This window comes from Osmia lignaria, chromosome 4 (genome assembly GCF_051020975.1).
Source record: "Osmia lignaria lignaria isolate PbOS001 chromosome 4, iyOsmLign1, whole genome shotgun sequence".
Classification (NCBI taxonomy): Eukaryota; Metazoa; Arthropoda; class Insecta; order Hymenoptera; family Megachilidae; genus Osmia; species Osmia lignaria.
This window is the reverse complement of record NC_135035.1, coordinates 5,322,426-5,336,428: the sequence shown is the minus strand read 5'-3', so window position 1 is coordinate 5,336,428 and position 14,003 is coordinate 5,322,426. Positions and strand designations below refer to the sequence as shown.

Sequence of the window (14,003 nt, the reverse complement as noted above, 5' to 3'; positions counted from 1 at the left end):
CTATTCTTGATTTGAAATTAATGCGAATACCTGAAAATATCCAAAGTAAAATTAAAAAACTATTCAACGTATAACCATTCAAGAAGAGTCACAAAATTTGATACTGACGATATGTTTGTTGAAGTAAGTACAGCATAGAAACGTTTTACAAGAATTGTAAGTATTTAAACAACGCAAGTGCAATGCTAGATCAACTAAGCAAAATAAGCACGCGTTTAGAACACCTGGGAAAGAAGTGTATTACAAAAGTTTTCTAAATTTCAAATATTTTACATAGCATTACTAAGTATTTATGTAAAATTTAATTATCTAATATTTATGAAATGGAAATAATATGAAATACAAAAGTAAATTAAAATTGTGGCTCCTCTCCATGGTCCGCTGTTCGAGGGTTAAGGGGGTAGACACGGGTAATAGTAGCGCGTTGACATTATCGGCAAAAATTCGTGATTCTTCTCAAAAATCCTTCTCGCAAACATTCTTTTTATGTAAAATGAGGCTATTTGCAAAAAATTCAGTCGAATTGCATTTGACAAATTTTCGGAAATACAGTTGTATTAACCACATATTTATGCAATCGTAGTAGATTATGTAAGAGAATATCACGGATATGTACAAATAATTACATTTTTAATTATATTGTATACATATTTCTTCGGTCTATAACAGTTTTCTCCTCTAGTAAACTCTCTACTTTTAACTAACGGCCATACGACTTAGGACCACTACCGGTTCTCGTCCGATCACCGAAGTCAAGCTAAGTTCGGCGTGGATAGTACTTGGATGGGTGACCGCTTGGGAACTCCGCGTGCTGTTAGTTCTTTTTTTTCTCGAATTAAAAAAAAAATTAACAGCCGTAGTCGATAAAACTCTCTTCCATTTAATTTTAAATAATTTTATTATACAAATCAACGAATACAGTTTGATTACAGTGTATACGATAGTTGGCCCTCCATATATGAGGTTGGAAATTTTAAAGTTTCCCAAATTTGAACGCCGCGCATAAATGCGTAAAACAAAAGACTATCGAAACTCATTGCTAGAATATATGTAACACAAGCGAGCGCGAGAGCGAGTTGATTCAAAGTTGCTGGTGAGTAAAATAATTGCATGTTATTGATTTAATGATATGCAATATGAATTATAATCAACGCGTTGGATGCCATAGGGTGACCGGCACCGCAAATTACATACACATGCCTGAATAATTAAAAGAAGACAATAGAGAAACATTATTTTAAATAATATCGCTATTATACAAATCATGTAAAATAGCAAGTAGAATGCTTGAAATTAAAAATTTGAAAATTAACTATTCCCATTCTTAATAATTAAAGCTTTAATACGTCTCACAACAAATGCTCATTTTCACCGTAGCAGTCAAGGTGTTAAAAATTAAAAACAATTTTATGAATGATTCCTCCTTAGCTATTAAATAAAAAAGAGCTTAAAATTAGAAATATCATAAATCTTGTAAAATCTGTGTCTGTCGAAGTATAAAAATTTTTTGTGTAACAATAACAGATTCTGTCCAGAAAACAAACGACAGCGGAAGAGAAGAAAGTCAATCGATAAGTGGCGCAGCTTTCGAAAGCGAAAGTCCTCGTTGCTTCTACAACGTGTACTGTACACGCGTTCATGTGTACGATAAAAACATTGAGCAACCGGATGCCGTAGCCCTGGCCACGAAAATCCATTGGCCTCTTCTCGGCTTCCTGCCCAAGGCCTTGAAGAGTTTCGAGTACGCGATTCTATTTTCAAGTGTGCCTGTCGCCGAGCCACCACCGAATCCTCTCTCTGACTGAACGCATTTTTTTCGTGATGTAGCAAATTGCTCTAAATTCAGTCCCCTTTCGTGATACTTGAACGCAGAAGCAGCCGTTTGACGTCACAAGGGCTGTGACATTTGTTCGAGCACAAATTGGCGGCTAGTTTGACGGTCATTGTTTGCGTTAACTCTTCGGGCAGATGCTGTTGTCCGTAAGCGAAGAGTTATTGCCTGCAACAATATTTCATCTTGTTTTGCATCAAAGCTTGCTTAGCTATACACAAGTATACATAATTATCTATATTTAGACCTCAGAGCCAGAGTGTATTGGGTCCACTTTTTTGAAAAAAATTACGTTTTACGTGTTTCCTGTAACAAATTTTTCACTCTTCCTGATGATAAAAATTATTTTCTAAATAATTCTTCTAAATCGTTTAGTTTTTTATATAGTAGTGTAAAAATAATATTAGGTCTGCTTAGCTGTATACAAGTGTGCATAATTATTTATGTGTATCTGGACTTCAGAACCACAGTGTATTAAGTACAATTTTTTGAAAAAAAAAAAAAAGACATTTTACATGTTTCCTGTATAAAATTTTGTACTCTTGCTGCTGATAAAATTTTAAGTCGTTTAGTTTTTAATATAACAGCGTAAAAATAATATTAAATCCATATCTTGTTCCAAGCCAAACAGTCCATAAAAAATTTCAGGGCCAAATAATTTCAAGTCCAATGTTAGGTTAAAATAATTCTGGACTTGATACCTGCTTCAAAAGATACATCAGAGCTATATAACAGTTTGTGCAGGCTTATGATATTAAATCACACAAGAGAAGATACAAAATTGGAATCATACAGTATCATGTCAAAATATGTTGATACGTCATTGAAATATTAAATCCATCGTCAAAGCCAGACAGTATCATTTGTTTATTTCAAAAAGCGTCAATATCCAGTACGAGATTTTACTTTTAAGCAATAAAACGATACATTCTTTATTTGCGTTAAAAAAATTACGCACGTGTCTCTAGCGATTCCAAAATTATAAGGCTTTCGCACCTTTGATTTGCTCTTCTTAAAGTTTAAAAAGTGACTTAATACGCTCCGGTTCTGGGGTCCAAATATACAAATTGTACCAAGTTGCAGCCCTCTATCTAGTCGGGGGCGGATGAACGAAAATAGAAAATCACCTTTTTGGTCAATTTCTCTTATTCTACAATTAGAATATGAAAAATTCTGAAAAAAAATCAAAGTCATTTCTATTTATGGGGCACATATTATAGAATTTTAGTAGATTTTTATGGATTTTTAAATTGAAACCCCAAGCTATAAAAAAAATCAAAAACTTAAAAACGAAGTGATTTTGTATGCTTATAAAAAAAATCCGTAAAATGTTATAACAATGTTGATAGTATGCCAGAATTTTTATTAGATTATTTTGAAAGCCTAAAACTACTCAATTTATCTATGAACTGTGAAAGAAATATATTTGTTTATGAAGGGTAATGCACATAGAAATATAATACGTATAGAAATAATTCATTTTGGAGTTGGAAAACATTTCTAACTATAACTTTGAAAGAAAATAACAGACTTTATTGTGTTATCAGTAGAAAAAAATATGTCATTCAGCAATTATATAATTTCAGCAGATACTATACATAGAAGTACAGTAGATGCTTGATAATTTCCCGCCATATAATTCTCCGTTTAAACAAGCGCATGAACTCGGCTCTTTTACCTAGATAGTCGGTGAATGTATAAGTGCGCCATAGAAACAAAAGAAACAGTGGAGAAGGCAAGTATGCCATTGGTGTTCGATAATTCCCTATTATTTGGAAGTGCTTACCTCCAGTCTACGAAACGCGGAAAATTATCAAGCGCGTAGAGTACTGTAATTGCTATTTGAATCTTTTTTAGGATCTTTTTTTTAAATTGTAATTTCTTTTGTTTATTGCTGATGAATGGCATTGTATTTGAAAAAGGGAAAGAAAGAAAAGCTGTAAGTGCCATTTAAAAGAAAATTATTTTTCCTGAAATGGAAGTTTATATAAAAGTCAATGTCAGTAAATGTGAATGAAGATGTTATTACAATTATTCATACAGTTTTAAGCATTTCTAGTAAATGAAAAAAATAAAATAACAGGTTGGTGAACAAAAAATTGTTTTCCTCAGAAATTTAATTTTAGCATTTAGAACCTTGTTTATTTTCACTTGTCATTTTTCTTTACAATCAGACAATAAAGTCTGTTATTGTACTACAGAAACATAGTTGAAAATGATATATACCTGCAAAATTAATGATTAGGTAGCGGATATTTATGCAAATATACATTTTCTAAAAATACATTGAAAAGTATTTATTTTGTAACACTAATTTGAAATATTTTTTACGTTCAGAATATTTTATTTTACTTCTTTATTTTTAGCTCATGTTTAACATATATTTCAAATATTTCCATTTGTCACGAATACATAAATTATCCACAGTCCGTTAATGATTTTTTGTAGCGATGTTTACTTGGACTCTTTTTTGTTTACTCCATGCTTTAGAAAATTGACCAACTTTTTTAAAGATTGATTTGTTAGTTTAATCATATATGTAGAATACCGGTGGAAAAATGCGTTTTCGTCTCGGGATCAGACTCGTCAGTGGGGCTGACAACAAATGATCCTTGCCTCAGACACGTACCATACCGCAATTCGGAACTTCTATACAGGGTGTCCCAGAACTCGTGTTGGTCCCGTGAAGGGGTGGTAGCTGGGGTGATTCTGAATAACTTTTTCCTTTGCAGAAAAGTTGTTTGAAGCTTCGTTTTTGAATTATTAAGGAAAAACACTGACCAATCCGAGCGCATATAGCGCTCTAGCGATTCGTATTCATTATTTTAAACAACAACTAAAAATGTTCAACCACTGCAATTTTTTTATTGTGCTATGCCAACGGGGTGCCGAGCCGTTTGTTCGCGATCTACGTCAAACCCCGCTTTCGTAGCAGACGCTGCCGTCCCTGAGCCCGCGCGCTATTTGTGCTCGGATTGGTCAGTGTTTTTCCTTAATAACTATTTTGCAAAGGAAAAAGTTGTTCAAAATCACCCCAATTACCATCCCTTCACGGGACCAACACGAGTTCTGGGACACTCTGTATATTCGAACTGCATGCGGGGCGACCGCTTGCGAGAACACTGCCGCCGATCTCTCCGCCACCTAGCGGTCCCCGGCCCGAACTAAAGGCGTCCGGGGAGACGAAACCCTCTCGCCCCCTTCACTCAACGCCCACATATATACCTTTACTACAGTAAAAGCTGGATATATGCACAAACATTGGGACCCAGACGTTGCATATATCCAGTCGAGGTGTCGATTGGTCGATGCGTCCGTACACATCGTTTGTATTCAGCCGCGATACCTATTCTACGTTCGTACACAACATGCGACGTGTTGCATGTTGCATGTTGCGTGTTTGAGGCATCTTTGGTGTACGGTCTGCCTTATGTTTGGTATCATTTTAATCAGAAAAATCTCACAAATGCGTTAGTAAAAGTTTCATTAAGAAAAAGTTAGAAATAAAAAAGTTTTATCGTTCAATTAGTATTAGTCACGCCGATATTACGGTCGGATCATATTACACGGTTTCCTCGTCGAGCGGTTCAGTTCGCTGAAGGGGATCCCCCCAAGTGGAGGGGATAGCGATGTTGCATATATCCAGCCAAACTTTCGTTGCATATATCCAGCTTCTACTGTGTTAGTTCAATGTTGGGTTGCTACAGTAAAATTAATTATTTTTCTTTATGTGCTTACCATAGGTACAGTATGCTACATATTTAATAAAATGTCTTTTTTCCGTGTTTCTTAATTTTATTTATTATTGGGTCATTAATTACGAAACTTGACAAATGTTGAAATGTGAACTTTGATGTTTATTTCTCGTTCCGTACCGCATTTCAACAAAACAAGTTTTTGAATTTTGAATTTTATCAAAACCTGTTTTACGATGACTGATAATAAATTATTTTTGCTTGCCAAAAAAAAAATTAACAAGTTTATATACAATTTATCAAGTTTCATGCTTAATGACTTAATAATAATTTAATGATTATAAGCGATATAGGTAATTGTCAGAAATTGAACACCTTCTTATTATTAATTACAAGGAAATGGAATTCTATTTTCATAATATCAACATTCCTAAGAATTTAAATATTTTCTATTAAAATGTTGAAAGATTGTGTTAAATTATCCTAAATAGTTTTTTGTCAATCTTACAATTGAATGAAGTTTAAAGTAAACATCTGTAAAAAACCACCAAACATGTCAATAAGTGATATGAATTTTATTTTTATCCAAGACTTATAATCTCGATTTAAAGTGCTTGTCGTCTCGTTTATTTAACAAATATTTATAAACAGCTCTGAATTCGGAAACGTGCTATCATTGGAATGTCATTTAGTACCAGTTAGTGCATTTGTCCTTACTTTTTTGGCATGTTGTTTTGACTGACGTATTTTGTAGATATCTTACCTTAATACTTTTAATCGCTAATGATTTAAGGATATATTCTTATGTATACTTTTAAAGTCACTGCTTTTAGAATTTTGCACGTACAGGAACATTATTTTCGAGTTTTTAAATTTATAAATTTTTCAATTTTCAATTTTAGAAATATTAAATTTTCAAACCTGAAAATATAAAAATGTCAAATCTTCACATTTTCCAACTTTCAAATTTTCAAATTTACAAGGATAGAAGTATAGAAATTTCAGATCTTAGAATTTTCCAACTTTCAAATTTGCAAATTTAAAAACATCGAAATTTCTGAATTTAGAAGCATAGTAATTTCAAATATTTCAATTTAGAAATATTAAATTTTCGAAGTTAAAAATATTTAACTTCCAAAATTGGGAATATAGAAATTTCAAATCTTCAAATTTAGAAACATAGTAATTTGAAAACGTAGAAGTAGCAACAAAGATTTTAAATTGCCAAATTTTCAAATTATGAAATTAACTATTAGTGCTCCCTAGTGCGCCCCATTTAGTACACGTCCGTACATTGCGCTCTTCGTGATGTATTTACTCATTATGTATTATACTACACTACACGTTGGATAGGAATTTTCAAGATAGGCTAATCTAAAATTAAAATCAGATATTTTTTTTTAAATTAAATATGTGAGGATGATTATGATATGAACTACATTTACTGCAAAGCAACGAAGCTTCGATGATTGATACGTGTTTAAAAAAAAACATGTTCGAAAACCAGCAATTTTTTGCACAAAGATTTTGAATAAATGAAATCTATCAGTTTCTACTATGTATGGCATTTAACCTCTCAAACTTGATTTGGATGTCCCTACAAAACCTGTTAACGCGTGCAGCCATAAATCTTCAGACACATCGCACCGAGATGTATAACCAGAGAAATGTTAAACACGTTTGATAAATATTACAAAACGTGACAGTGGTTTTATCTTTCATCGCAAATTTGCTCATAAATTTTTATATGTACATACATTCTACCTTGTTTGTTCCGATAAAAAAAGTTAATATGTTTAACCACAAGAACGCAGGATCAAAAGGAACATTAACAAGCGTTTCAACACCCGATGACGTCACAGCAACGAATTAATTAAAGCATTAAATTTACCACGCGATTATAAGGAATAATTAAGGTCGGGTATCGAAGCGGAAACTGGTGTTCCCTACGCTCTTCAGTTGAACTATCGTTGTTAACGCTTACAAGCTTAACAGGATGGTTACCAGTTTTTAGAGTACGTGTTTGTTAGCCTTTGTACATCGGGCCGGGCATCAAGGCGATGAAAGTTCGGCATAGAGTTTAATTGGACGCTCGAGAGAAGCTGCAGCGCGGTAACGAGGCAGTAATTAAGCAATTATCCTCACAACTGCTACTTCTTTTAAATACTTTACTTTATTATCGTGTTCCTTGGAAAATCGACGACTCTTCTACGTTTGCATTAATTCAATGTATCCTACTGGATAATGACAGCATTTCAACCCTTTCACTACAATGACACCTAAATGGGTGTATGGGTTTAATAAAATTCATCAGACTTATTATACATATCCAAGGTGTCCGTGCGGAGGTGCTTACAATTTCTTTATTCTGTAACTATTGATGATACAAAGAATTGTTAATATGAGAACTGTAGAGGTGTGCGAGAGCCCAAAAATATTGGATCGGTTCGGGTCAGGTTCTCGAAAGTATACAGCGTCTACCATTTACAGTAAAAGCTGGATATATGCAACAAAAGTTTGGCTGGATATATGCAACATCGCTATCCCCTCCACTTCGGGGGATCCCCCTAGGCGAACCGAGCCGCTCGACGAGGAAACCGTGTAATATGATCCGACCGTAATATCGGTGTGACTAATACTAATTGAACGATAAAATTTTTTTATTTTTAACTTTTTCTTAATGAAACTTTTACTAACGCATTTGTGAGATTTTTCTGATTAAAATGATACCAAACATAAGGCAGGCCGTACACCAAAGATACATCAAACACGCAACATGCAACATGCAACACGTCGCATGTTGTGTACGAACGTAGAATAGGTATCGCGGCTGAATGCAAACGATGTGTACGGACGCAGAATCGACACCTTGGCTGGATATATGCAACGTTTAAATGCCCAGAATCGACACCTCGGCTGGATATATGCAACGTCTGTGTCCCAATGTTTGTTGCATATATCCAGCTTTTACTGTATCTCGGAACCCGTGCGCACGTGAACTCACGAATGTGGCAACAGCGCAACGTTTGACATAATCGGCGATACTCTGATCCGAGATTCAATTCGGGATACAAGTATGTTTGCCTCTCTGCCGATCGCGCCCGAGTTTTGCCGAACTGAGCCGAGCCGACTCGAAGTTCCACTGCTCGTCGTGCATACTCGTATCCCGAATTGAATCTCGGACCAGAGTTCGGTCAATTACCAACTTAACTCTAGGGATTTTTACATCGCTCCCCACAGCTCTCTACATGACATTATATTTTCAGCAATGATTTGCAGAGGGCGCATCTATCGAATTTTAGCGCTGCTGCCACAATCATGAGTTCGCGCGCGCACGGTTTCCGAGATAAATGGTATACCCTATACAGTAGATTCTCGTTATATTGCCCTGTGACAGATTTGACCTACACATGAATGTTTAGTCTTTTTTACCAGCATAGCTTTAGGGGTTATGCCTAGTTAGCATAAGAGAAAAAGGTGATGTTTGACAATTTTTTTGTACGACTTGAAGTCATTTTTATGTTAAAAATAATATACCATTTAAAAGCGCAAGTAATTAACTTACTCTACAAATTTTTTCATTAAAAAATATTAAAAAATACAGCAAATATAGTTGAACTTAAAAGATCCTTTTTCTGACATCCTTTGTGGTGAGCATATCTACAAAACAGTTCATTTCAAATGAAAACATCAAACAGATTTTGTTAGCAGATGACAATAAGCTGTTCGTAAACGAAGAATTTTGCAAATTTCGAATTTTAACAAAATTAAAAAATTTCTTCTACTCGGAAGATCCTAGTTGAGGGGTTGGCAACTTATGACACGCCGCAGGGCCGGCGTTGGGGGGGGGGGGGCAATCGTCCAGGACGCTAGATCTGTAGGGGGCGCTGCAGCCCGGTGTCCCTAGTTTATTCATCTATATCCGTTTAGATTAGTAAAGCTGTTATATAGTTTAACAATTTTTACAATCTAACTACAGATTCATCGTTTCATATTATTACCTTGTTTTTTTCTTAAAAATTTTGAACCCCTGAATGGATGCCACGATAATCTTGCCCAGGGCGCCAATATTGCTAAAACCGGCCCTGACACGCCGATTACCGAATGATCCATTTAATAATTTCAAGTTAACAGTATTCAACGGGAATCAATATATCTATTGCGGATTACCTACATGTATGTACATCAGAAGTGCTGTCATCTTCTAATACAATCTTACAATTACAAATGTTTTCAACCGTACCTATAACGTTCCGGATTATTTCTTACGACTTATTAATTACCAAGTTTGCCATACCGCAATCAAATCGTTATTGGGAGCATCGTATATTCGGGTATTTTTAATTTTGTGCCGCCTCTGAAAAGGTTGAAATGTATTTATCGTTAGTATACTATTTAACGATTAAATACGTTTTATTAATAGCTGTGGAGTATTGGTATAAATGAAATAGAAATTATTTCATACTTTTTAGCGCATTTTGTTAATGCAGCAAGTTTTATTAATAATTGTTACGTAGTTGTATAAATGAAATATAAATTATTTTACACTTTTTAGCGCATTTTGAAGTCGGTTGTATTTTTTGTTAAAAATTATTTTATTTCACACTTTTTAGTGGAACGAGCAGTACTTGTAGAATGCTGTAAGGAGGGTTACCATTCTTATTGGTTAATTGCAATAACGATAGTTATTAACAGTAAGAAGGTATATAAATTTTTGCAAATAGGATCATCGTGGAAAGATCTACGAGATGTGAAAAGTTTCATCGCGATCGGTGCATTCTTTGCAGAGTAGCATTAAAGAATAGGATTTTGCAATAACAATAGTTATTATATTATATTCATACTGATTTTCGGTCGACGCGATATGTGTATAGAAACGGTAGAGAATCGGCGACTGCATGTTGACTCATACACCACCAGAGACACGTAGGCATACGTAGAATTCAATGAAGTAGTAACAATAGTTTTTCACGAATATCTCGGAAACTAAAGCTTTCCGTTAATGTGAAATTGCGAATCGAGTATGAGTGACCAAATGCATGAATGACCTAGCATATAACTAGTTTCTAATGGCTCAAAAGGCAAACTGTAACAATAAATGGAGATAAATAAAAAAAAAATTACATATTTTTGTTTACATCATTCGATAGTATTTTTAATACTCCAACAACTGTAGTTATGTCAGAAATAAAATCTGCTTTATGAAAGTTATTCACTTTATGTATTTTATTCTAAATTACTTTGTCCTTTTGAATTGTTTTCGTTAGTGTTTTATTACTTTTCCTTTTACAATAAGCGTTTAATGCCGAGTGACTGAGGTCACCCTTGGTACTTGGTACACAGTGACCACTTAATGGTGGACAGCTATAGTCACGTACAGTTAGTAACTAAAGGTTTAACCATCTGATGGCACTCAGACTTTTCATGACCTTAGAAAAGTATTTTATACAGATAAATAAATAATTTACTCTATAAGGTCATCTCTACCTTATAAACAATATTGCATAACCTCACTATTTTACGATCTTAATAAATAAAGAATATAGAAAGAAAAGAAAAAATATAAGAAAGAAACATTGAGATACTGTGTAATGTCCTCTAAACAAATTTCACTATTTCACTCCTTAAACCAAATGTATTAAAAACATTGATTTTTATTATTCGTCCTTTTATTTTAAATGCATGATTTTATAATTAATGTATTTAAATATACATTTATTCTTAACGAATAAAAATAAATGAAATTTTCCTTAGTAATTGTTGCATAGATCCTTTTTGTTTTATAACTATAGAATGTACAGTAGACTCTCGTTATATCATTTTCATAGATCACGACGATGGAAGGGTACCCTTCCACGTATACCCTTAATGCCACGTGGCATTAATATGCTTAAAATTCCATGTGAACATCAAATTACTCAAGTGGCGATATAGCGAGAGTCTACTGTATAATAATTTGAAATAGACTAAATTGGTCATTTTTAACAACTGGTTTGACAAAACTTGAATGACCAGTTGCATACAAATTAATTAAAGTAGGAGAATAAAAATTTTACATTAATCAGTTTCTTTTTATTATTAATATGTAAATGAAGGAATTTTGGAAAAATTCCATGGCTGTAATATCCACTGTTCGATTCGATCTAGAATGATGTCTAACTTTAAAAAATTGTACAATTGGGGCACTTGTCACTATTTAACCCTTGGAAGACGGATGCTGCGGGGCCGACGTAAATGGATGTACGGTCCGTTTGATCCGTACTTAAAATGACAATATACATATGCGGGTTTGAAGGAGAAATTATATATATACAAATTCGGATATAAAAGGGGGAAAACATAGTATAATAATGTACGTATGTATTTTAGTATTAATAAAAAATATTATTAAATTACGTTCAAACCTTCAAAGTTTACTGAAAATTTGAAAAATATGAAAACTTACAAGTGGTTCTAATTATTTGACCAGAAGTAACCATGAGTAACTATAGTAGACTGTTATATGGCCGCGTACGATGCTGTAAGGCAGAAAATTTTTTAAACTTTCAAGCTGTCACCTGAAAAAGGAAAGGAAAAGTGTATTATCTTCAAAGGATATAATGGGAGGTAGATATTATAACGCTTAAAAATCTGTGTGAACATCAAGCCGTTTATCTGACAATATAAAAAAAGTCTGCTGTATGACTTTCGAAGATCCAAGGCTTTTCATTATTTAGGGATCAGATTCCTAATTGATCTTGGAGGCCTCATGCGGAGAAACTGAAAAGCTGCGGACAGTCCTGCATGCAAAAAAAAGGACAGAGCGATTCAAGCAGCTATGTTGATATAAAAGAGCTTAAATTTAGCGATTTTGTAGTTCAAAGATTTCGAAGTGAAAAAGCAATATTTTCTCATAATTTTGTTTCAAAAATATTCTTTGTATAATTATACAACGGCGTACAGAGTCCGATTTTGGAATTTGCCTTTTTAAACATTTTAAAATACACTTTTATGCACCAACATTTTTTACAGTTTTCTCAAAAAGCGCTCTGTGCCGCGCCTGGTTGTATTACCTGACCTGAAACACCCGTATACATACACATTTTAAACCACTGAATTCCTAAAGTTAAGACTAGCATTTTTGGATTCGACACATCAAAAGCTATTAAATGGTAATCAAAAAGTCAATAGTTTTATGTCCTATAAAACAAAGTGTTGCCAAATCATACAGGGTGGCCAAAAAGGAGCTTCAGTTTTGATTTCAGCGCCATCTCTTTACTTTTATAGATATTAAAATCATTATTTGATAAACAAGTAAACTTAAGTTGGAAATTCTTTTACTCATGTTTTTTTAGTTTTAAAATGGCGATTGCAAAGATTACATACAGCCTCAAAAAACGTGTGTTTATCATCGCTTAGCGATCAATGATTTCTTTCTCTGGGGTTATGTCAAGGATACAGTGTATGAAGTGAAGGTATCCTCAATGAAAGCACCTCAAAGAAAGAAAGAATCACCGAAGTCATCCAGTTGAAAAATTGAGGAAAAGTCGATTTGTATTCACACATGTTTTACTCACTTTTTAATGGCCAGTAGAAATAATGTTGCTTTCAGATTGAATTGTTTTAAACAAGGCTCCGCCACTTATAGTAGTTACTGAGGGAAAACACTTTGAAAATCTTATTCATTAAATTTTCAACGTTTCTGAATAAAATGCAATTTATTTGAATTGAATATCTCTTGTAGCTTTTTATACTGAATTTTTCAAAACTAAAGCTTTTTTTAGGCCATTCTGTACATATAATATATGTGGGTTATTCTTATATGGCTCATTGTCAGTGGTATGGAAAAGTAGGGTTATGGACATGCGTGGTTCGAAATATCGTTCAATTTGGGAACCGCTGATGTTATATCAGGCAATATGGAGGGAGCGTAAGAAGCTTCTTCTGAACAATATCCCAGATTGAAATGGAAAGTTGTGCGAGATTTCTGCCGTTACAATTGAAAGTGGCCACTTACCGCTTACGGAGCTACTTTCAATGTAATCTCCACGGTGCAGAAGACACGATTGCAGTTCGCGAAAGTCGAGCGACGTTTATGTCGACAATAAGACTGCTACTGGTGTTTATTTAGCTGTGGCAGAAAATTCGTCGTTGTTAGTGGTAGTGTTTCATTGAAAGCAGAAACTGTTGCAGGTCGTGGATGGAAAAAGAATTCCATGGAAATTTCCTCGCCTAAATGAAAGAGGAGCTAAAAGCATCTATATTTATAATATTTGAATCAGTTCATTGACAGGTGTTGGTTTTGATCGGAAGACAGTGGAATGTTATTATCACTATAATATCATGATATCATTTTTCAATACAAGACACGTAGTTAAACATTCATAAAGTTATGGTAAATTAAAATATAACAGTGAGACGGAAAACAAGCACAGAAAATATTAATTTATGGCAAGTAGCGCAGTATACAGGATGTTTCGTGTATCTGTGCACTTTTG

General features: G+C 33.9%; 1 long non-coding RNA gene and 1 other non-coding gene across 3 annotated transcripts; one reads left to right on the top strand and one right to left on the bottom strand.

The window, feature by feature from the left end:
• Window positions 1-699: 699 nt before the first annotated feature.
• LOC117603607 (5S ribosomal RNA) lies at window positions 700-820 on the top strand. The gene has a single exon (XR_004581252.2). It is a non-coding gene; the product is annotated as a 5S ribosomal RNA (ribosomal RNA).
• Window positions 821-926: 106 nt separating this feature from the next.
• LOC117603326 (uncharacterized) lies at window positions 927-13,604 on the bottom strand. Of its 2 annotated transcripts, none has more exons than XR_004581198.2 (3): window positions 13,523-13,604; window positions 11,972-12,083; window positions 927-1,999 (listed from the first exon to the last, which is right to left on the bottom strand). It is a non-coding gene; the product is annotated as an uncharacterized LOC117603326 (long non-coding RNA). The 2 variants fall into 2 exon arrangements; XR_004581199.2 differs by lacking the exon at window positions 927-1,999 and adding an exon at window positions 11,273-11,787.
• Between the last annotated feature and the right edge of the window lie 399 nt (window positions 13,605-14,003).